General features: G+C 47.6%; 1 protein-coding gene across 7 annotated transcripts in view; it reads left to right on the top strand.

Moving 5' to 3' along the window:
- The window catches only part of ATXN7L1 (ataxin 7 like 1), a 238,767-nt gene that overhangs the window by 12,014 nt on the left and 204,671 nt on the right, over window positions 1-22,082 (top strand). The window contains exon 1 of one of the 7 annotated variants that reach the window (XM_046020552.1): window positions 6,720-6,741. The exons of 5 other annotated variants lie outside the window; for them this stretch is intronic. The gene's annotated coding sequence lies outside the window, so the exon portion shown is untranslated. Of the gene's footprint in view, window positions 1-6,719; window positions 6,742-20,332; window positions 20,374-22,082 lie in introns of those variants that run through there. One more of the 7 variants, XM_046020550.1, reaches the window with a different exon arrangement.

Genomic DNA, 22,082 nt, shown 5'->3' with positions numbered 1-22,082 from the left:
GCAGGTGACCTGACCCCTCTGGCAGGGGCCGGGAGCGTGTGGGTTGGAGTACCTTCCACATGCAACAGAATCTGCCCCAGGCTGGCTTGGAAGAAAGACAAACACGGGGAAGTGAAACCAGTCACATGTGGGTAAGGTTGACTCCACTTGGCCCACCCACCTGTGACAGACAGCCCTGGGAGCCCTGTCCCCAAACTCCAGGCTTCTTCTGTTCCTTGCATTGCATCCTTGACCTTGACCATGCTGGCCTTCCTTGCCATCCTCTGAGAAGCAGGGCGAGGTTGGAAGAGAACACGGAACTCACGTGAGCCCTGCTACCTTCAGAGGCTCAGGCCAAACACCGAACTGCAGACGACAGTGGAAAATAGAGATACCTTCAGTGTCATGCAAGCGCAGTAGATAATAATCCAGCCTTCAATGGAATGATTAGAGATTTCATTAAATAGTAGACGTTCTTGGAGCGTTTTAGAAATCATACTTTCTTTTCCAGAGTCTCGGGGACACCCACTTTTATGCGTCTTCTGCCAGCTCCTGTGTCCTGTCCGCTCCTCCCTCCGGAGTTCTGTGTCGGCGAACCCGGCTCCCAGCTCACACCGCAGACATTCCCTGTGTGTGGTGACTCTGGCGTGTGCGCTTCCAGTCCTGGCCCCTTCCCTGCGGAGTGCCCAGCTCATGCCTCCGGTGCGCTGCATTGGACAGCCCCCCACAGGGGTCCCGACCGCACCCCTAGTTGCCACTAGGCAGGTGCAGGGCCTTCTCTGTATCTTCCCTTCTCTGCTATCTTTAGAAAGACCCCCCTCCCCACCTCCCCACCCTCCCTCTCTCCTCTCTAGAGGGAGTCTCCGAGCCTCCCCATTTCTTTCCGCACTCTCCCCACCCCCACCCCCAGGCTAGTCTGCCTGGTAGCCTACCTAGATTTTTTATAATAGCTGCTTAATTGGTCTCCCTGACTCCATCTTCCTGCATATCACTTCAAAATTCATCTCCTGAAAAGTCACATTGTATCAGGTTGTTCCTCAAATGAAAACCTCTCATCACTTGCCCAGCAACCAAAGCTGACGCTGTATTCCAGGTCCTGCCTGCCTCACCCCTCCAAATGCCATAGGTGGTCTGCCCCTCGCCGCCTCAGACAAGCCCTGCTCCTTCCTGGTCCCAGTCTCTGCCTCGGTGGGGTCCTCTGCTTCTAGAACCTTCCCCGCAAGTGAATGCTTCTCGTTCTGCAGGGCCCCAGGCCACATCCTCTCTCTGAGGAAGCCTCCCCCAGCCTCTCAGGCTGCACAGCTCAGACCCCTGCGGGCTGTACCCACCATGTACTTCAGCATTAGAGTCTTCAGCTTCATTGCCTTTCCTCTGTCTACCAAACCATTCCACTATTGACCTATGGAGGAGGAGGGACTGTACTTTCCCTTTTTCCTTCCTCAGGTATTTTCAACCAGCAGAGCGCTTCGTTTCAGCTACGCGTCCAGTTTGTTTTTCAAGTCCCCGTCTTAATGTACCTGTATTTTAACTTTTCTTCCTTCCCTCTTTTTTTTATTTTTTAAACTGTGGTTACATACAAATAACAAAGAATTTAAACATCTTACTTTTGAAGGCATTCAGTAGTGTTAAGTACATTCATGCTGTGCAGCCCATCTCCAGAACTCTCATCATCTTAGAAAACTGAAACTCTACATCCTTTAAACAATTCCACACTTACGTCTTCCTTTTTAAACGCCGTCTGGAGATGACTTATAAGTTTCCTTGATTTATCGCCTGGTATTTTCAAAGTTGTTGAGATTCTAAGCATTGGCAGGACTCCTGAAGTTTCTGTTTTGGTGGATATTTGGAGCAAGAATGCAAAAAGGCCCAACTCAACTCAGGGGTCCCCTGTGGGTCCCTCTGCCAACTGTGAAAGTTCAGTGGAAAAGTGCTGTAATTTGGGCCCCTGCACAGCCTAAAGTTTCCCACTTCAGATCTGATGTAACCCCCACCCGGCATCCTCCTTTCTGTGCCCCTCCATCTTATACTGATACTGAAATTTTCACATGTACGAAAAAGCCAAAACGATAGTACTGTCGTCCTTCATCTAAGCTCCACTTAGAGTGAAAAATTAATGCACATTTCTTCTGTGCTTTCCTATAAAGATAGAAATTTGGTAGCATTTGGAAATAAGTTGTAGACAGATGACACTTCACCTCGAAATATTTATCATCTTGACACATCTTGGTTGCGTAACCTTGGGCCACTATGCACTTAAGTTCTCAGAGCCTCATCTTATTATAAATATGTATGTGTGCTTTTGCTGAACATTTGGAAGTATGTCTCAGACAGCGTGGCACTTCACCTGTAAATACTGCATCCTGCGTCCCCTACATCAAAGGCATTCTACATCATCGTAACACCAGCATCACATTTAGAAAACTAATGTTAATTCCCAGTAGCATCTAATATCCAGTTCATGTTCATCCTTTCCCTGTTATCCTCCCAAAAACCTTTATAGCTACTCCCTTCTCAGCTGCTTTTTTTCTTTTTTAATGTATATAGCCAGATTCTATCAAGGTTCACGCATCACATTCGGCTGTTATGTCTCTTTAATCCGTTTTAATCTAGAATAGTGCCCCCCATATGTGTGTGTATATCTGTATGGATGTTTATGTATATATTTTTGTGTATCATCTATAAAACATTGCCATTTAAAATGCTTCACATTCTGCTCATGGTGTCATGTATCTTGTTTTTCTAGGCCTTGTTTTTCCCTCATAGTTGAAGTTTTAGAGCTAAAGTCCCCAAGTTAGGTTCTGCATTTTGGCAAGAATTCTGAGTGATTCTGAGTGCCTCATTAAGCATCTCGCCATGTCAGGGCACCCCATTATTAGGTATTGGTCACTCGGTAAGCCAGTGCCCACCTCTCTCCATGGCAAGCCGTTTTCCTTCTGCAGTCGGCATGTTGTTCTGTGGGTGCTGCTTTGGCACCAAGTGAATGCCCAGTTCCCCGATAAGAAATTCCATGGAATTGGCTTGGCATCCTTCGATAATCCTTGCTTGGATCACTTACTTCTTGTTGGGGGGGGGGTTGTAGAACGATCATTTTCAAATTCTGTCATTTTATCTACATTTATTGGCTGACATTCATCTGTAAAGAGGACCTGTTTCTCATCAGCAGGGGTGAAATTTTCAATTCCCCCTAAAAAGGCAAAATACAGTCTTTCCCTCTAATTACCAATTTCCTGGGTAAGGAATTGAACCCCCGTGATTTAAGGCAAAGAAGAGCAAGGCCAAGGACTGGGCACACCAGCATTACAGTAGGATGTGTATGTAGTGAGAAAACCCATAATCAATAGGAAATCTAGAGAGGGTGAGCTTTGTAGTGCAAACCTCAGAAGTCAAGTGTGACCCCATCTTGGTTGGTAGAGCATGAGTTTACAAACTTTGAGCAATATAACCCACACACTCAAGTGACCCTCTTCTCCTTTAATTTGGAGCCCAGCATTTAACCTGGGTCTGGCAACCTGCTCCAGTTAAATTGTACACCAGGATGAGGGATGAGCTATGAAGTTAGTGTAGTGCGTCGCAGACCACTGATTCACTAGGAAGTGACCAAATGCCCAGGCACTGGACTGGGCTCTGCACAGGACGTAATGGTGGAAAAGCCCTGGGCCCTGCCTCCCAGAAGCTCAGGAACCTGCCATGCAGGGGGCTGGAAACACTGACCCCCTAAAGGGTGAGTGCAGTGGCCTGAGTGCCCAGGGACTCCAGGAAGGAAAATTCCAGTTTACTGTCTGCACAACCTTTGACCTGCAGGGGCTCTTTGGTTTGTGGTTCTATCTGGACCCTGGTGAAGGCATGCCATAGGAGGCAAGTTAATGTTTGAAGGATGAATGAATGAATGACTGGATGCTTCCTCAGGGATAGGATTTGGACATTGGGCACTGTGTGGGGACAGACCGGCACAAGGAGAGCCCTGGTGAGGGCTGTGAGTTCTCCAGAAAGTCACTTTTAGGAAAAGGAGTCATGGAGAGCCCTGGGCCTGCCCTCGGCACCAAGGAGAGATAGCTCATCATCTACTCCACTTGTATACTTCCTCCATATCCAACACAGTTCAGTTTCTTAGGATGTAGTATTTTCAGGAAGCATGCTCCTTTTTGGTTTGGTCAGGTTTGTGTGTTTTGCTTTTTCCACTCAGTGTGCTGGGGGAGGTTGTTCTCTCTTTCTCTCTCTCTCTCTCTCTCACACACACACACACACTCCCCTTAGTTCTTGCTGCCTGGTTCATCTGTCAGTTCTTCCCATCACAATCCGTGTTCTGCTATTAAATGTTTTACAACTTGCCCTCTGAATAAATGGGCATGGATACATATGTGTAGGATACATTTTACTCATGAGAGGCTGCTTCGCATACAGTTACAAATAATAGTTGATATTCTCTTTTGTAAATTTCATATAGTCCGTTGATTCTAACAGAATGCTTTTGTTGATTTTTGCCAAACTCTGGGATCCGGCCAACCTGAAATCGAACTTGACAAACAAGTATAGCTCCGACATAAGTATGTTGGTTGATATTTTCAAGTAAATCAGCGGGTAAGATGAAAGTGAAAGAACAAAGACGTGTGTTGGAACTTCACTCGATCGTTGGTGACGAGAGTGACTTCCTTGCTGAATTGGAGAATAGTTTTCAAGTACTGAGAGAACATGTCCTCATTTTTTGGTGCTATTCACAATACAGCTATAGACATGGTATACTTTTGAATAATTTTCTCCATCACTTTCTCAAATTTAATCACCAAAATAATAATAATAATAATAATGCCTAATTTGTAGCATTTGGTAATTTCCATGGTGTAAATTCCCATCACCATATTATAAGCTAACATGCTATCACTGAAATCAGAGCTGGGAAGAGATACGCATCCAAACGCTGTGATATGGGATTTCCACCACACAGATACAACAGGTGTAAATAACTTTAAGAGCATCAGTTCAGAACCTATGGCCCATCACTGAAATTGAGCCTGCCACCTGTTTTTGTAAATAAAGTTTTATTGGAATGCAGCCACGCTCATTCATTTACATATTTTTCTGGTCCCGTTTGCCTTTAATGGCAGAGTGGAGTGGCTGAGACAAAACACTGAAAACCTAAAATATCCCTGGCGCCTTCTAAAAAAAAGTCAGCCCGTGCCGAAAAGCATAGATAATAGTAAAAGGCAGCAAAATAAATAGGAACTGGTCAACTTTGAGTATTCTTTTTAAGATATATAACACATTTAACTGTAAGTTCATATAATTTTTAGTAATTTAACAGTGGGCTCTTGCACGCACCATGCCGGACCCAGCTCACCACTGCAGTGCGTTGAGGGCCTCTGTTTTTAGTGCCAAAAAGTGAGACTGTCACTAATAGGAAGAAGCAGCTGACAATGCCAGATTGGAGGGGGAGCCATAGCGAGAGGATCTGAACTACTTGAAATTGTGGTCTAATTGAACCTAGAAATCAGAAGAAAGCATTTTTGAGGTTAGTTTTCATACAATTTTTTTCCTTCCCTGTTAGGGTCTGGGTTTGTTTTGGTTTTTCAAATGAGTTTCCTTCTGAGCTGATTTAAAAACTCAGTGCAGCACGCGTTCCTTACCAAATTTTGTGAGCATCTGTCTCGGGCCCGTGGAGCCCCCTGACAGCCACCCGGCAGCTTCCAGAACCCCCACAGATGTTCTGTGTCCCGAGAAGGGCCGACTTCCTGTTGCCGGCCGGGAGCGCGAGGAGAGGTGGTCCCACCAGTTGCGTGGCGCTGGGGTTTTCCTTGCTGCCATTTCCTGCCAGTTGCCTCTGAATGGATTACAGATGGTCAGAGAAAGACTTCTTGGCACAGCGCGAGCACCAGTCTCCAGTGCTTTGTGGGAAGGATTTATAACAGGATGGCAGTTCAGGCCTACCCAGAACGGGCCTGGCGGCCGAGGCCTTCCTGAAAAAACCAGCTGCCGGTGGGGATGGGGCCTGTGGGTGGAGGGGACCAGCAGGAGGGACGGCGTGTCTCCCTTTATGTCGCACGGGTCGTCCAGCGGGGTCTCAAATGGCTGCGTGTCCAAGGGTGTTAGGCTCCTGTGGAGATGGGAGCACCTGGGAGTCAGGTTCTGAGGTCATGAAAATAGAATAGATCCTCCTATCTTTTCAAAGTGAGGTAAAGGCAGGTGGGCCGTTTCCTTTTTTTTTTTAAGCCACCATAAAAGCAGATTTCATTGTTAAACTTTTTAAAAATATAGATACTATTTACTACTGTAACCGGTTCGGCCGCACCGAGCACAAGCACCGCGCTGTGCGTCTGTCACCACTGGCCATCTCCGGAAGTTTCTCATCAGCCCAAACAGGAACTCGGCACCCGGGAAGCAATAGCTCCTCATCCCTCCCTCCCCTCAGCCCTGGTAACCTCTACTCTGCCTCCATGAATTTTTCTAATCCAGGGACCTCAGACAAATGGAAGCATGCAGCATTCGTCCTTTTGTGACTGGCTTATTTCCTGTAGCGTAATGGGCTTCAAGTTCTTCCTTATTGTGGCGTGTATCAGAATTTCCTTCCTTTTCACGGATGGGTAATATTCCATGGTGTGTGTCTACTGCATTTTGTTTATGCATTTTTCCCACGGATGGACACTTGGGCTGTGTGTCCCTTTCGGTTGTGAATCGTGCTGCTGTGGACCCGGCTATGGGATGGAGTCAGATGGAGGAATCAGTTTGTCCGGGATGACTCGTCAGCCCTTCCAACGTTACTCAGTTCAGGTGCGTGTCTCTGTCAAAGCTGCCAGGAATAGGTGCGCAAGAAGGCCCCTTCCAGGTGCCAGCCCGGGGCCCAAGGTGTGTGTGTCCTCCTGGTTGCATCCACCCAGAGCAGGCACCTTTTCCTAGTCGGCACAGGGACGCTTTGCTACCCAGAGGAGCCCGAGACTGAAAATTGACAGGCCGGAGTTCACGCAGTGCTTTTGTGTCTGGGGCAAGGGGAGGCCTTGCTGCGCTGAGGCTGGGGCAGAGGGCTGGATTACCTGCATGAGGATTCCTGGGTCTCCCGCTGCCAGAAATCCAGGCCACCATGGGCAGTTACAGGGGCAAGGTCTGCTGCACGTCCTCTGTGAGAGAGAGTAGGGCCATACGCTCCCAGTGCACAGAGCCAGCAAAATTCATCAGAAGGAGGAGGGGTACGGGGCCATGTCCGAGTGCACTTGGGTTCTGTCATGAAATACTCCAGACTGGTTGGCTTGTAAACAACAAACTTGTTTCCCACAGTTCTGGAGGCCAGAAGTCCAAGATCAGGGCACCAGCATGGTCGGACTCTGGTGAGAATCCTTCCTGGGTCACAGACTTCTCATCATGTCCCCACATGGCAGAAGGGGTGAGGGAGCTTTGGTGGGGGGGGGGGTCCTCTTTTTTATATGAGAGCCCTAATCCCATCCATTCCTGAGGGCTCGTGGCTCATGACGGGATCAGCTCTCCTAGGCCCCACCTGCTAACACCATCCCACCGGGTGTTAGGATTAAACATGCGTCAGGGAGACGCAGACTTTCAGACCAGAGCGGGCAGGCCTCTGGGAATGGGGTGTGGGTGGCATGAGGCTAGAGACCAGGCTGGAAGGGTCCGGGCCTGGTACAAGATGGTGGTGGAACTTCACAGAGGACGAGGGAAGATGAATGGTACAGAGACCTCAGGAGGGAGAAACAGGGAAAGTACCTCACAGAAAGTGTCATAAAGTGAATGGCTGCATTCTTTCTGACCAAAGATGGTGGCAGGAGGAGGAGAAAAAAGTGGTGGCATTTTTCCTTCATAAAATTATTATTCATTTTATACTTTAAAAAAAAATTTTTTTGAGAGATTTTATTTACTTATTTATTTGAAAGAGAGAAAGTGAGAGACAGAGCATGAGCAGAGGGGGAGGGGCAGAGGAAGAGGGAGAAGCAGGCTCCCTGCTGAGCAGGGAGCCCAATGCTAGACTGGATCCTAGGACCTTGGGATCATGTCATGAGCCGAAGGCAGACGCTCAACTGACCGAGCCACCCAGGCATGCCCTCCTTAATGAAATTATATAGCACCACCCGAACAGAGCCCTCGGCCTGGCATAGGAGGGACACAGAGCAGTGATGCTGCGCTTGTGATGTATAAAACCCTCCAATTGTGTGAAGACTCTTGGAGGGCCTGATTTGTGTGTGCACACTTTTTCTGAGCAGCGGTTTTATGGCTTTCCTGAGATCTTCAAAGGTACGGCCCTCCTTCCCCCTTTCAAAAAAAGAGGTGCTTAAGGAAATTTACAGCTCCTGGGGGAGACACACGTGTGCCCAGGTATAAGCATGGTGCAAGCTGCATAGACGGGGGATCCAAGCCAGCAGGGAGGTGTGGGCCTTGGCTTAAGGATGGATTTTGGAGTTAGGGTTTCATGACACTTTGAAATCTCCTTTGAGGAAGAGTTCTGCCTGGGCTGGGGTAGAGAGCTGGGGAGGAGCTTTGGCAGTGGAGTCACGTTAAAAAGCTAGCTCTGGGGGCGCCTGGATGGCTCAGTGGGTTAAGCTGCTGCCTTCGGCTCAGGTCATGATCTCGGGGTCCTGGGATCGAGTCCCGCGTCGGGCTCTCTGCTCAGCAGGGAGCCTGCTTCCCTCTCTCTCTCTCTCTGCCTGCCTCTCTATCTACTTGTGATCTCTGTCTGTCAAATAAATAAATAAAATCTTTAAAAAAAAAAAAAAAAGCTAGCTCTGCTGACATGGTTGTAGTCAGGCTTTCCCTGAAGATACGGAACTCTAGAGACGGGTAACGCGGTATAAGCCGCCCGAATAGCATGTCTCTGTCTGGTTGCCTGTAGTGGAGCCTGTTGGTGGAGATGGAAGAACACGGGCTTTGCAGTCATCTGACCTTAACCTGATGTCTAGGCCCTGCCGCCTGCAGGCTGTGTGACTCCGGGCACGCGGCCTCACTGCTCTGGGCCTCTGCTTGCTCATTCCAACCACAGTGCCGGTCACAAGAAGGGCATCTCCTCACGAGGAGATGGCAGCCGTTACTGCCCCCCCAGAGGGCATGGGTCTGAGAAGTCCAGGTTAACCGCTGTGTGTGCATAAATTACAGGAGGAGCACAAAACAGGCCAGAATTTGAGAGCAAAGGGCAGGAAGTGTTGTGGGAAGGTGAGTCTGGAAGTTCCAGGGGAAGAATGGGTTTAGAAGGAAGGGGGCCACAGGCCAGAGTAAAATCTGAAGTGAGGTGTTCTGGGGGCGGAGACCGGCCTTCTGCCTCCTTCGGCACCAACTCTCATTCTCTGAGCTCCCACTTGATCTGGGCTCCCAGTGAGGGCATGTCCAGGGCCTGCGGAGCCAGGAGGAGAGGCCAGGGAGCTCGCCCCCCCCTGCAGGCAAACGAGGGTTGCTTTTAAAACAAACCCCAAGGGCCCTGGACCCCTGTTCTGTGAACAGAGAGGGGACTGAGATGTTTGAGAGCTGACGTCTGTGCCGGTTCCGTGCCTGGCTGTCAGGGTCAGAGCTCAGCTTCTTTCCGTCCTGGGAGTCACATCACGCTGCCCAGCTTCATTTTTCCCGTCTGTAAAAGAGCCTCGTCGGGTTGTTGGGAAGAGGAAGTGAAGGGGACCTAACGGCACTTAGCACAAGGCCCAGCCCATCATAGATGCTCGCTAGTTCTTTCCTTTCAATGCTGCGGAGTGTCCCCGGAAGGGGCGCCCAAGGAGCGTCGTTCACAATGAGACACGGTGCCTTGGCCAGGGCGGTGTTCTAGATACTGCTGGACTTAACAGCTCAAAAGGAAACCTCAGCTAGAGATGGCCCATAAATGGGGGGACCCCCAGCAGGGAGCCGGCATCTTCCAGTTCTTTGCCAGCGTTTCTAGGGGAAATGATGATTTTTTTTTTAATCATTGTATTTCATAGGGGGAAAAATCCTGCCAATTAAACTATAGCCACTATTGATTCTAAGAATCCATTTGGATTTCAAAGATGTTACAGTGTGGGGAGAGGGCAGGGGAATACAGCTTAGAATTAAGGAAATACAGTGGGGCAAAAATAGAGTCTCAAGCAAAATTTACATGAATTTTTAAGATTAAAGCATGAAGGTTTAAGAAACACTGAAAGCTCTGTGACATTCGTGTGAGTTAGCCTCCACCTTCAGGGTGACTCTGTTTCAAGGATTGTGCAGGGAGGAGGAGCGCCCAGGTTTGACCTCCCTGTGAGTTTAGTTGGGACGCGGGGGGTGGGGAGGTCAAGGAAGTGACCCCAGAGTGTAGTAGGCTCCGAGTCATCTTAGGGCCTGAACATCCTTAGGCAGATGTCACTTGAGTTAACTTCGCTTAGGAGGAAAATCCACACACGGCACTTTGAGGAGAAGGGTCATAAAACCAAGCAAACGAGCCCACACCTGGGAAAGGGTAGAAACCACAGATCGCTGCCCCCCAGTGAGAAAAGGCTGCTTGCTGGGACCCACAGAGCAGCACACCTCCCAGTGGGCTCCTAGTGCTGGTGTTTTGATATCTCGGTGGACATTTGGGGGGACACCCAGCTTTGCCCTCTTGCCCTTAAAAAACTTATGGCAACTCTCGGGCGGCACAGAGGGGTCTGATTGAGCTTCCTTCTCCCTGCGGGGCCCTTCTGCTCCCACCTGCATATGGCCATGTCTAGGTGTCTAGGGACTCTCGGTGTGGCCCAGGGAGCTTCCGGCACCTTGAAGCAGAAGGACTTCTCCCAGCCCTGTCGAGACTGAACAGATGACTCATAATGATGGTGCCAGCCAACTTCTGTGGAGCATGTGTCCTGGGAGTGCTGGGTCCTAGGGGTGCTGGGTCGGAGTGCTGGGTCCTAGGGGTGGTCGGGGAGGCAGGTGTTACCTTGAAAGGCTTGCAGATGGCGGGAGGGAGGTGCTGAGAGACTTTGTGATTGCTCTGGGGTGATAGTGCGGGGGAGGGGGAGGACCCAGACAGGAGCAGAGAGCAGTGCCCCGGCCCTGGGAGATGGCACTCGGCTGGAGGAAGAAGGGACTTGGAGGTGGGAGAGTGGACATTCAGCGAGTTGACGGAGCATGCCGAGTGGGCCTTCCGGGAGGCTTTGGGCCTCCATTAGTCAAGTTATTTTTAAAAAATACTTTTTCATTAATACATAGGTGATGCATGATCGCTGTGGAAAATACATATCAACAAAAGACAAAAAGAAAAGTTAGCCTCATCCTGTCATGTAGAATTAACCTATGCTGGCTCTGGTTATTTCTAGGTAACAATTTACAAAAATTAGATAGTCTTGTGTTGTTTGGATTGTGGTGAGCATCTTTTCAAGTTATCAGCCAGTCCATTGCGTATGTGTTCCATAATTTATTTAACCAGTTCCCTGTCACTGGCTGTATCAGTTGTTTGCAGTGTTTCATTACTAAAAGTATTACAATTTATAAATGATATCCTAGGGGCACCTGGGTGGCTCAGTCAGTTAAGCGTCCGACTCTTGATTTGGTTCATGTCATGATCTCAGGGTGGTGAGATTGGGCTCCACATTGGGTGCCACACTCAGTGGGAAGTCTACTTGGGATTCTCTCTCTTCTCTCTCTTCCTCTCCCTCTGCTTCTCCCCGCCCCCAACCCATCCCACCCCTGCACAAGCACGCTTAATTCTGTCTCGCTCTCTTTCAAGATAAATAAGTAAGAGAATGAATGAATATCCTTGTAGATAAATTTTTGTACATGTTCATGATTATTCCCATAGGTATATTTTTTGAAGAGGACTGCTGAGTCCAGGAGTACGATATTTTTGAGGCTTTTGATGTCATTGTTAAATTGTCCTTTAGAATTATTGTACCCGTTAATACCCCTGTTAGGAGTATATGAGAATGTTTCCTGAACTTTGGCCAATATCTCACTGAAGATTTTCAAATATTTGGTGATTTAATAAGTTTAAATGTTTCCTTCCTTTAATTAGCCCTCTCCTGATTACTAGTGAGGGTGACCATTTTGTATGTGTTTATTACCCACTTGTGTATATTTTGTGTGAGTTGCTTTTTTTCATAGTTTTTGCTTAGTTTCCTAATCTTTTTCTCACTGATTTGCAAAAGCTCTCTATATATTGAAGCTAATTTACCATTGTATTTATATGGGGATCACGTGATTTTTAGAAAATCTTGTAGTTCAAAAACTCTGACTCTTTGATCTAGCCTGAAGGATGAAAGTAGCTAAGAAAATAGAAATTCCGGATAATTTCCAAGCTGTGTGGTAGGTGTTCCTGAACGCTGGCAAGGACCACATAATATTACTTATGCTGACAAGACAGGACTAAGAGTAAGAGCTACCATTTACTGAACACTTGTTATTTACCAGGCACTTTACATGTATTAGCCTTTTAATCCTATGACCCTGTAAAGAGCTGAGAAAAGTGGGGCAGAGAAGAATGAAGCATCTCACCTGAGCTCGCACAGCTAGTAAGTCGCAGAGTCAGGATTTGAACTTGGATCTGCCCATCTCTACTATCCACGTGCTCTCCACTCTACCAAGCTGACTCTCACTCTCAGCGTTAATCATAGTCTTACAAGTCAGATTTTCATCAGCAATCTCCACAGAGAAAGTAGCAAGTTGGAGAACACGGGATAACTGATCTCCAAAGATGCCCTTGCAGTGAACACGCCTCCCAATATAGTTCCCTCCCTGAGACCCTTGGCCAAACCCATGATTCACATGTGTGGATGTGCATGTTTTATAGTGGCTTTATTGAAATTTAATTCCTATGCCATAAAATCCACTCCTTTAAAGTATATCATTCTATGTTCTTGGCATATTCACAAAATTGTGCAAACAACACAACTATCTAATTCCAGAATGTTTTAATAACCCCCAAAAGAAACTTCATATCCATTAGCAGTCACTCACCGTTCCCTCCTCCCCCAGTCCTTGGCAGCCACTATCTCCCATTCTACCCATTACATATAAACGAAATCATACAATATGTGGCCTCTCGTGTCTGGCCCCCTTCACTTAGCATAATGTTTTTAAGGTTCATTCATGTAGCATGAATCAGGACTTCATTCCTTTTATGGCAGAATAGTATTCCATTGTATGAATGTACCACATTCTGTTTATCCATTCATCAGTTGACATTTGGGTTGTTTCCACCTTTGGGCGGTTGTGATTGCACTGTTATGAATATTTGTGTACAAGTTTTTGAGTGGATGGAATTTTTTCCAGCTCTTTTGTGTATATATCTAGGAGTGGAATTGCTGAATTATAATGGTATCTCTATGCTTAATTTTTTGAGGAACTGCCAAACTATTTTCCAAAGCAGCTGCATCATTGTATCTTCCCACCAGCAGTGTCTGAGGCTTCCAATTTCTCCTCATCGTTGCCAACACTTGTTATTGTCCATCTTTTTGATTATAGCCACCCTAGTGGGTGTGAAACTATCGCATTGTGGTTTTCATTTGCATTTCCCTGATGACTAATAATTTTGAACATCTTTTAATGTGGCACATGTGTTTATTGGCACGTATGACCATCTTTTTTGGAGAAATGTTTTGAAAATTCTTTGCCTGGTTTTTAATTAGGTTTATTTTTTTTTATTATGTTGTGAGAGTTCTTTATATATTCTGGATATAAGACCCTTATCAGAGGTAGGATTTGCAAATATTTTTTCCCATTCCATGAGTTGTCTTTTTGCTTTCTTAATGGTATCCTTTGAAGCACAGTAGCTTTCAGTTTTTATCATGTCCTGTTTATCAGTAATTTCTCTTGTTGCTTGTGCTTTTGGTGTCATATCTAAGGAACCACAGTCTTATCTCAGGTCACAGAGATTTACTTCTGTGTTTTCTTCGAAGAATTTTATAGTTTTAGCTCCTACGTTGTGATCCCTGATCTATTCTGAGGTGTTTTTGTATATGGTGTGAAGTAGGGGCCCAAATTCATTCTTTTTTTTATGTGGTTATCCAGTTGTCCTGGCACAGTTTGTTGAAAAGACTGTTCTTTGTCCCTTTGAACTATCTCGGAACTTCTATTGAAAATCAGTAGACTAGGGGCGCCAGGGTGGCTCAGTCGGTTAAGCACCTGCCTTTGGCTCATCCTGAGATCAAGTCCCATGGCAGGCTCCCTGCTCAGCGGGAAGTCTGCTTCTCCCTCTGACCCTCCCTGCCCCCCCGCTCATGCTTCCTCACTCTCTCTCAAATAAATAAATAAAATCTTTTTTAAAAAAAGAAAGAAAATCAATGGACCATAAATATAAGGGCTTATTTCTGGGCTGTCAGTTCTATCTCGTTGAAATGTATGTCTCTCCTTACGCCACTAGCACACTGTCTTGATTACTGTAGCTTCATAGTATTTTTTTTCTAAGATTTTATTTATGTATTTGAGAGAGAGACAGCAAGAGATAGAGCATGAGCAAGGGAGAGGGAGAAGCAGACTCTCCCCTGAGCAGGGAGCCCAACTCAGGGCTCCACCCTAGGACCCTGGGATCATGACCTGAGCCAAAAGCGGCAGATCCTTAACCGGCTGAGCCACCCAGACGCCTCTGTAGCTTCACAGTATGTTTTGAAACCAAGAAATAGGAATTCTCCAACTGTGCTCTTTTTAAAGATTGTTTCTGCTTGAAACAATATGGGCCCCTTGAATTTCCATATTAACTTTAGGATCAGCTTGTCAATTTCTGCAAAAAAAAAAAAAAAAAAGAAAGAAAAGAAAAGCTAGAATTATTAGAGATTGTGTTGAATCTGTGTGTCAGTTTAGGGAGGATAGCCATCTTTACAATGTTACGTAGTCCTGTACATGAACATGAGATGTCTTTCCACTTATCTAAATAATTTCTGAATCACCATTAACTGTGTTGTTTGTGGTTTTCAGTGTCCAAGTTTTGTCCCTCTTTGGCTAAATTTATTCATATTTTATTTTTTCAGTGCTATTAAAAATGGAATTGTTTTCTTAATTTCATTTTCAGGTTGTATACAGGGCTATTATCCTGCAACTTGCTAAACTTGCTTGTTACATCTAATTGTGTGTGTGTGTGTGTGTGTGTGTGTGTGTGTTCTTTAGGATTTTCTATAGGTAAATGCAAATGGAGGTAGTTTTACTTTTCCCTTCCCAATCTGAATGCCTTTTATTCCTTTCCTTTCCTTTCCGTTTTACCTTTCCTCTCCTCTCCCTTTCCCTTCCCTCCTCTCCCCTCTTCTCTGCTCCTAATTGCCCTGGCCAGAGCCTCTGGTACAATATAGGTTAGAAGTGGCATGGCAAGACGTCATGTCTTGTTCTCATCTTCAGAGGAAGGCATACCATTAAGTATGATACTGGGTTGTGGGCTTTTCATAAATACCTCTTAACAAGTTGAGGAAGTTCCCTTTTATTCCTAGTTTGTTGAGAGTTTCTGTCATGAAAGTGTGTTGCGTCTTGCCAGATACCTTTGCCGCATCCTTTGAGGTGATCATGTGGTTTTATCTTGTATTCTATGGATAGGGTGTATTGCATGGATTAACGTTCATATGTTGAACCACCCATGTATTCCTGGGATAGATTCCTCTTGTTCAAGGTATATAATCCTTTTTATATGTTGCAGAATTGAGTTTGCAGGTATTTTGTGGAGGATTTTTACATGTAATTCGTAAGGGATCCGATCAGTAATTTTCTTATGATACCTTTGTCTGATAGGGTAATAATGGCCTCATAGAGTCAGAAAGGGTTCCCTTTGACTCACTCCTAACCAATAGAATATGACAGATGTCACTGTGTGACATATGAGGCTAGGACATAGGAGCCTTGTGACCTCTGTCTGCATTTGGGGGAACATCCACTGTTGGGTTACTCCCTTTTGGAGCCCAGCTGCCATGCTGTAAGAAGCCCAAGCCCCGGCGGGGTGGAGGGCACCCCAGTGGACTTCCGGCTCCGGCAGCATCAAACACCGGTCACGGGAAAGAGCCGCCTCGGGCACACAGCCCAGCAGATCTTCATGTGACTCTTGCTTCCATTGACATCTCATCCAAAGAGAAAACCGCCCAACTGAGTCTAGTCAATCTGCAGACCCATGAGACACAATAACAAATTGTGGTTTTTAAGCCACAGATTTGGGGGGTAGTTTATGGCATGATGATAGATCAAGAATCCATTACCTCAGCCTGCCTCTCAGCCGTACCTTTCTGTAAGAATTATGGGGGCACACAGTGGTATTTTCCCTCTCCCCAGTTTCTGAGAAGGCTCTGAAAAGTGACAAAACAGCCAGAAGGCAGCAACGAAAAGAAGAGGCAGCATGGGGCCCAGGACACCCATATTTGGGGTAATCATTCTTCGCCGTGGTAGCCAGTGGCCTGTTTTGAGAAAAGGCACTTGTCCGGTCGTACTTGGCCCCTGCTTTTGGCAGAGTAGCTCCAAATTCACAGTGCTCACGCACTGGTCAACCTGGGGCCATTTTGCTGCCCTGATACCAGGAGGGTTTTGCTTCAGTGAGTGCCTAGCCCTGGCATGGCTGGCATTTCAGGCCATCTGCTCCCTTCGCGTTCAAGATGGATCGGTCATGTGGCATTTACCCTTAGCTCCCACCGTTCTTCTCAGGTCTGCAGTTGGTTCACCAAGTGAGCATCTCCAAGCCTCTTGCTGATCCCACCTTCAAGCGCTTGGACAGGGTTGGGCTGCTATCCTAAAGGCAGAGGCAGCCAAGAAGGCCCACAAAAACAGATGTGCCCTAATAACCAGCAAGAGGAATGGGGCAGGGTGGGCCCTGGGTGGATATGAAAGCTTTTGTAGGCCTGCGCAGCTTCTCAAATCCCAGCCTACCGCAACAGGCTGCCATTTGCTTGCTACACACAGGAACTGACCAACTCACCTGTCTGTTGGGTGTTATGTTGGCCACTGCCGTCTGTAAGTGGGTCAGTTCTGTGCACGTATACCAAGCGACACTTCTTCATCTCAGAAAAGGGGCCCAAGACCTCTTTTATCTCCATTTGCATAATATCAAGAACATAAAGATGTATTACACATGAAAAAATGTTCAACATCACTCATCACTAAGGAAATGCAAATCAAAACTGCAATGAGAGATTGCTTCACATCTACTAAGATGGTTATTATATATATATATATATATATATATATATATATGGAAATATATATATAGAGAGAAAGTGGTTTGACAGTGCCTCAGCAGTTAGACGTAAACTTACTGTATGACCCAGCTCTTCCACTCCTAGGTATATACCCAAGTTCTCACAAAAACCTGTACACCAGTATTCATACAAGCACTGCTCTTATAACACAAATGTCCATCAACTGATGAATGGAGAGGCAGAATGTGGTATATCCATCCAGTGGAATACTATTCAACCATAAAAAGGAATGAAGTACTGATACATGTTATAACATGGACGGTTCTTGAAAACATGCACAGAGAAAGAAACCAGACCCAAAGGACCCCCTATTTATGGCTCCATTTATATGAAATATCCAGAACAGCCAGAAAGAAAGTAAATAACGGTTGCCCTGGGCTAAGGAAGGAGGGGAATTGGGAAGTACAGGGTTTTCCTTTGGGGGTGGTGAATATTCTGGAATTAGATAATGGTAATGGTTGCATAATATTGTGAATATACTAAAAACCACCAAACCGTACACTTTAAAGTGGCTAAATATAAATTTGATGTTATATAAATTTTAGCTTAACAAAAATTTTCAGAAAAAGATGTGTTCTACTTTTAATGGTCCTTTCTGGGGAATGAAGATGTACCTTGTTTTCCCTGGAAGGATGGGTGTTTTCCCTGGGAAGACCCTTTCCCAGGAAGGATGAGGAACTTGCCAGGGAATAGGTGCTTCCCAGAGGAGCTTGACACGGCACCAAGAGCGTGGGCCTAGGAGCAAGGAATTCTAGTTCTGCCTCACATGCCAGCCAGACAACCCCAGGCAAGTTCCCCAGCCCATCAGCACTGTGTTGAAGTCATCTCCGAATGGGAGATCTTCCTTTCAGAAACACTTATAAAGTGCTAATTATGTGCTCATCCTTAGTCTTAGTCCCACGTGTCAGCCGGAGAGACTGAGGCATAAGAAAGTAGAGTACTTGTCCAAGGTCAGCCAGGCAGGGAATGGCAGAGCAGGGTTCTAACCCAGGCCTGCTGTCTGCAGATTTCATGCCTCCAAGTTGTCCCCACAAGAGTCCGTACCTCACCTACCTCCCGTGCGGTCGTAGGGATCAAACGCAATTATACACCGCAAAACCCTCTTCCAAACGTGAACATCGTGCCACGCACACAAGGTCTGGGGTTACTCCTGCCTTCCATATTAGCAATTAGATTTACAGGAAGAACACCTGAGGCTCATGTGCCCCAGGGACCCATCCTGGTCCCACCCTGAATGTATTCCTTGTGGACCTCACGAAAGAAATTAGGATTATCATCTTAAATCCATGTTTCTTTTGGTCGCAGAAAAATGTCCCAGAAAGGTTTCTGGGAAAACTCCCAAGATTGCCTTATGCTATGGGGCCAGGACTTGGGGGTGCAGGCAGACCAGATAGATCCTGGAATTCCTCATGCTGGCTGGGGCAGGTAAACCTAGAAGGGTGACCTCACCTCCAATAAGTCATTTGCAGTTTGTATTTGGCAAGGGGCCCAGTCATAAGATCAGGCAGTGTGAATACCCCCATTTCTTATTGGGGCTTCTGGTCTGGAAGCCCACAGGGATGCAGGGGAGGACGTGAAGGCTCCCTGGCCGCCCAGCATTTGATGGTTGGGTGGGCGAGAGGTTTGGAAGCCGTCAGGGGGTGGGGGGAATGCATGATCTGGAGAAGATATAAAAGGTAGCTGTAGAAGCCAGAATGTTGCTTGGATTCTGGCAGGGGTGAATCCAGGGATCGGGAAATTTCAGTAAACGTGACCCAGAGAGCTGGTGCTTTGGCAGGCTGGATCGAGACATGAAATGCACCAGGCTTTTTAACCTAGCAGCGCACAGGCGGGCCCCAGGCAGGCCTCTCTCCCCTCCTGCCTGCAGCCCCAAAGCATTTCTGCTCCGGGTCCTCCTCCTCTCCCCTACAGGGGCAGACTTTGTACCGGGCCCTCATCCTATAGAACCTTCACAGCAGCCTGCTAACTGACCTTTCTCCTGCTTACTGCCTCTCTAATCCGGTCTTACCGTCTCCAGAGGGGTTTTTCCAAAACTCACATCTGATTGTTACTCTGCTTCTTAAATCACGTAAGAGGCCCCCTGGGCTCTAGTGAGTGGCACTGGGCACATGGCCTGTCACACATCCAGCCCTGGCTCCCTTCCCCTGTTACTCCTCTCTTTCTCACTTCTGACTCAGGCCACCTGGCGACTTCCTACGCATCCACGAAGACCCAGTTCAAGGGAAGTTTCCCTGACCCCGTCCCACCCTGGGCCCTGTGCACAGTTAACTGAGTCCTTACCTGGTTCCTGGCATGTCTCAGGTGCCTCTGTTATAGCATCTGTCATATCTTATTATTGTTTCTTACATCACTTTTTTTTTTCCGGTGGGCTCATGGTCCTTTAAGACAGGACCCATGTCTCATACCTACCTCTTTTTTCCCCACGCCCAGCACACCATAGGTGCTTTATAGGTGTATTTTCCTATCAGTGTTCATGGCCTATCCGAGTTTGAGGCAGACTCTAGACTCACCAGCGTTCTCTGTCCTGCATGCAGGGCTGGACCTAAGACTACCGGTCCTCATGGACTACTGAAGCTCTTCCCTGTCTCCTGGGTGCCTTGAGCTGCAGGAAAAGGGAAGGAAGACTCATCTCACTCTGCCCCTCACACAAACTAACGAACAGCTGCTGTCCAGACGGCCCAGATGGACTGTCCAATATAGGCCAAGTGGCCAAAACAGACTCATACGTGCTAATCAGGTACCATCTGGAACCCAGTCCAAATGGGGAAGCTGCCAGCAGTTAACACCCAAGTGTCCGACAGACTGAGAATGAGGTGCAGTAGAGTAGTGCTGGGCTGAGGCGCGGAAATCCCCACCTCGGGTCCGGAGCACTCAGGCCAGGAAGAGATGCCAAACCCTCCGGCAGTCGCCTTCCAGGTTCAAGTTTTGATACTCATTGTAGGTGCACAAAACCCACAAGCTTTTTTTTTCCCTTCCCCTGCATGCAGCAGCAACAGCTTCCTAAAACGTCTCTCAGCTGCACAACTGCCCATAACCGCGTGCCATTTGGCCTTTCTAAAAGGCAACACCTCTGCACTCGAATCTAGAACACCCACAGCCAAGTGTGTCACGTGTTGTTGGCTTATTTGGTTGGTGGCTGGGCATGGGTGCCTCCCTCGAGGGCTGGATTCCCCAGAGTTGAGTGGGCAATTCTGAGAGTTCTTCAGCGACGCAGTCTGAACCGAAGGACACGTATCTGAGCAGCAGTCACCCTCCATGGGGGAATGGATTCCTTTGCTTTTCTGCTGGAGCGAGGGAAGTTCCTGAGAGACTCTCGAGTGCACAGGAAGCAGAGGTGAGCCACAGCCAAACCTCCAGATGAGGCAGGTGGGTGGAGAAGGGCTCGCTCCTAGACCCAGCTGGCTCGGTTCCCAGGTACCCAACACTTGGGGTCATTTCTGCATGGCCTGGGGCTCTCGCCCTGCTGCCGGACTCGGACAGTCAGGAGAAGACAGTGAGCCATTCAGGGGGAAATGAAGGTTGCCCCTCAGAGCCCCTTTCCCTTGTCTCTGCAGGTTGCACAGGGGGCTGACCCAGGAGGGAACAGAGATCACTTTTCTTACCTGGTCTCCCAGCTCCTGCTCCTGGTGGGGATCTCACAGAATCCAACAAATCTCTGCACGGAGGGGGGAGACACCCCTTGTATCAAAAGGCTGAAATCCTGGGGGGTGTGGCCTGCGCCGCAGCTGTTTCCCTCCTGATTTCCAAGGATAATGTCAAGTGCCTCGAGTGTGTGAAATTCTGGCTGAAAGTGAATGATTGAAATGCTTTTTCCATTAAGCCAGCTCCCTTCTGCTATAGGTGTTTTCCTAACAACCCTTATGCAAATAGCTGTGAAAAGTAGGAAGTGGTAAAATATCGAGAGTATCTTCGGCTCCTGGCTCCTGGCCGTGTTCTCAGCCGAATCCTTCTGATTTTCCACCGCAAAAGAAAGAAAGAAAAGCCGACAGACCACTAGCCCTTGGTGTGGCACCGGGCGACACAGCCAGGAGGCCTGTGCCGGTTTCTTGTCTGCAGCTTCTGCAGCTTGGAGGGCAGGATTGTGTTAGAACACTGAGCCATTATGGGTCTCTAGGATCACATATCGTGCGTTATTGTCTACGCAGCCAATGTAAGTTATTGATTTGCAAATGGGCAGCATTCCTTTCCAACTCCCGTGAAGGAGGTTGGAGGGGAGCTATTTTCCAAGAGAGAAGACTTGGTTCATTCTTTGCAAAAACATTTCCTGTGCAGCCCGACTCCTGCTTTTAGGACCTGAGCCATAAAGAGTGAATGCACAGGTTCATTCATGAGGGAGGCGAACACTTTGCAGGCGGCCCCAAAGGCCCAGCGCACCTGTGGAGGCTGCGAGCTTGGCATCAGGCTCGCCATGCAAGCAGAGAAGGGTCGCTCGTGACCTGTGCCGGGTGGCAAAGCCACCTTCTGCAGGGACCTAGTAAAGCAGATCCACGGGGAGCGCCTGCTTGCTTCTGTGGCTCCTTTGTCAACCGTTCACCCCGTTCAGCTTTTCCCTCACCCTGTGGAGATTCTGCACCCCTCTTCGGTTGGTGCCGGTGAGGAGGGGTGAGGCAGTATCATGGCTCCATGCACCCCTCCCAGAACAGCCAGGTAGCATCTGAGGGACCTTGTGTATTTCATGGCTTCCAAGATGCGAGGTGTTGACTCCTCCAGCGTTGAAATGCGTCTTTAAAATCAACACTGTTATCGTGGTTGAACTGGTCTGTCGGTTCTTCTCTTGCTTAGCCATCTGTAAGATGAGGGTAGATTCTTCTAAAATCTGAAGAAATAGGGAGAACCAGAAAACCAGTCCATTGGTCTGACCACGGCTTCAAGAGAACCTCAAATCAGAGAGATTCTTCGAGGATCTGCTCAGAGCCAAGTCCTGTCCGCACGGGCTCCCCATCCCAACAGTTTTGGGGCCCACACGCCACCTGGCCATGGTTGCCGTCTGTCCCTCGTAATTCACTTTTCCTTCACTTCATCTCCGGAAGCCTCACCCGGTGC

The sequence above is a fragment of the Meles meles genome, chromosome 10, assembly GCF_922984935.1.
Source record: "Meles meles chromosome 10, mMelMel3.1 paternal haplotype, whole genome shotgun sequence".
Lineage (NCBI taxonomy): Eukaryota > Metazoa > Chordata > Mammalia > Carnivora > Mustelidae > Meles > Meles meles.
This window is presented reverse-complemented; position numbering and strand designations above follow the sequence as displayed.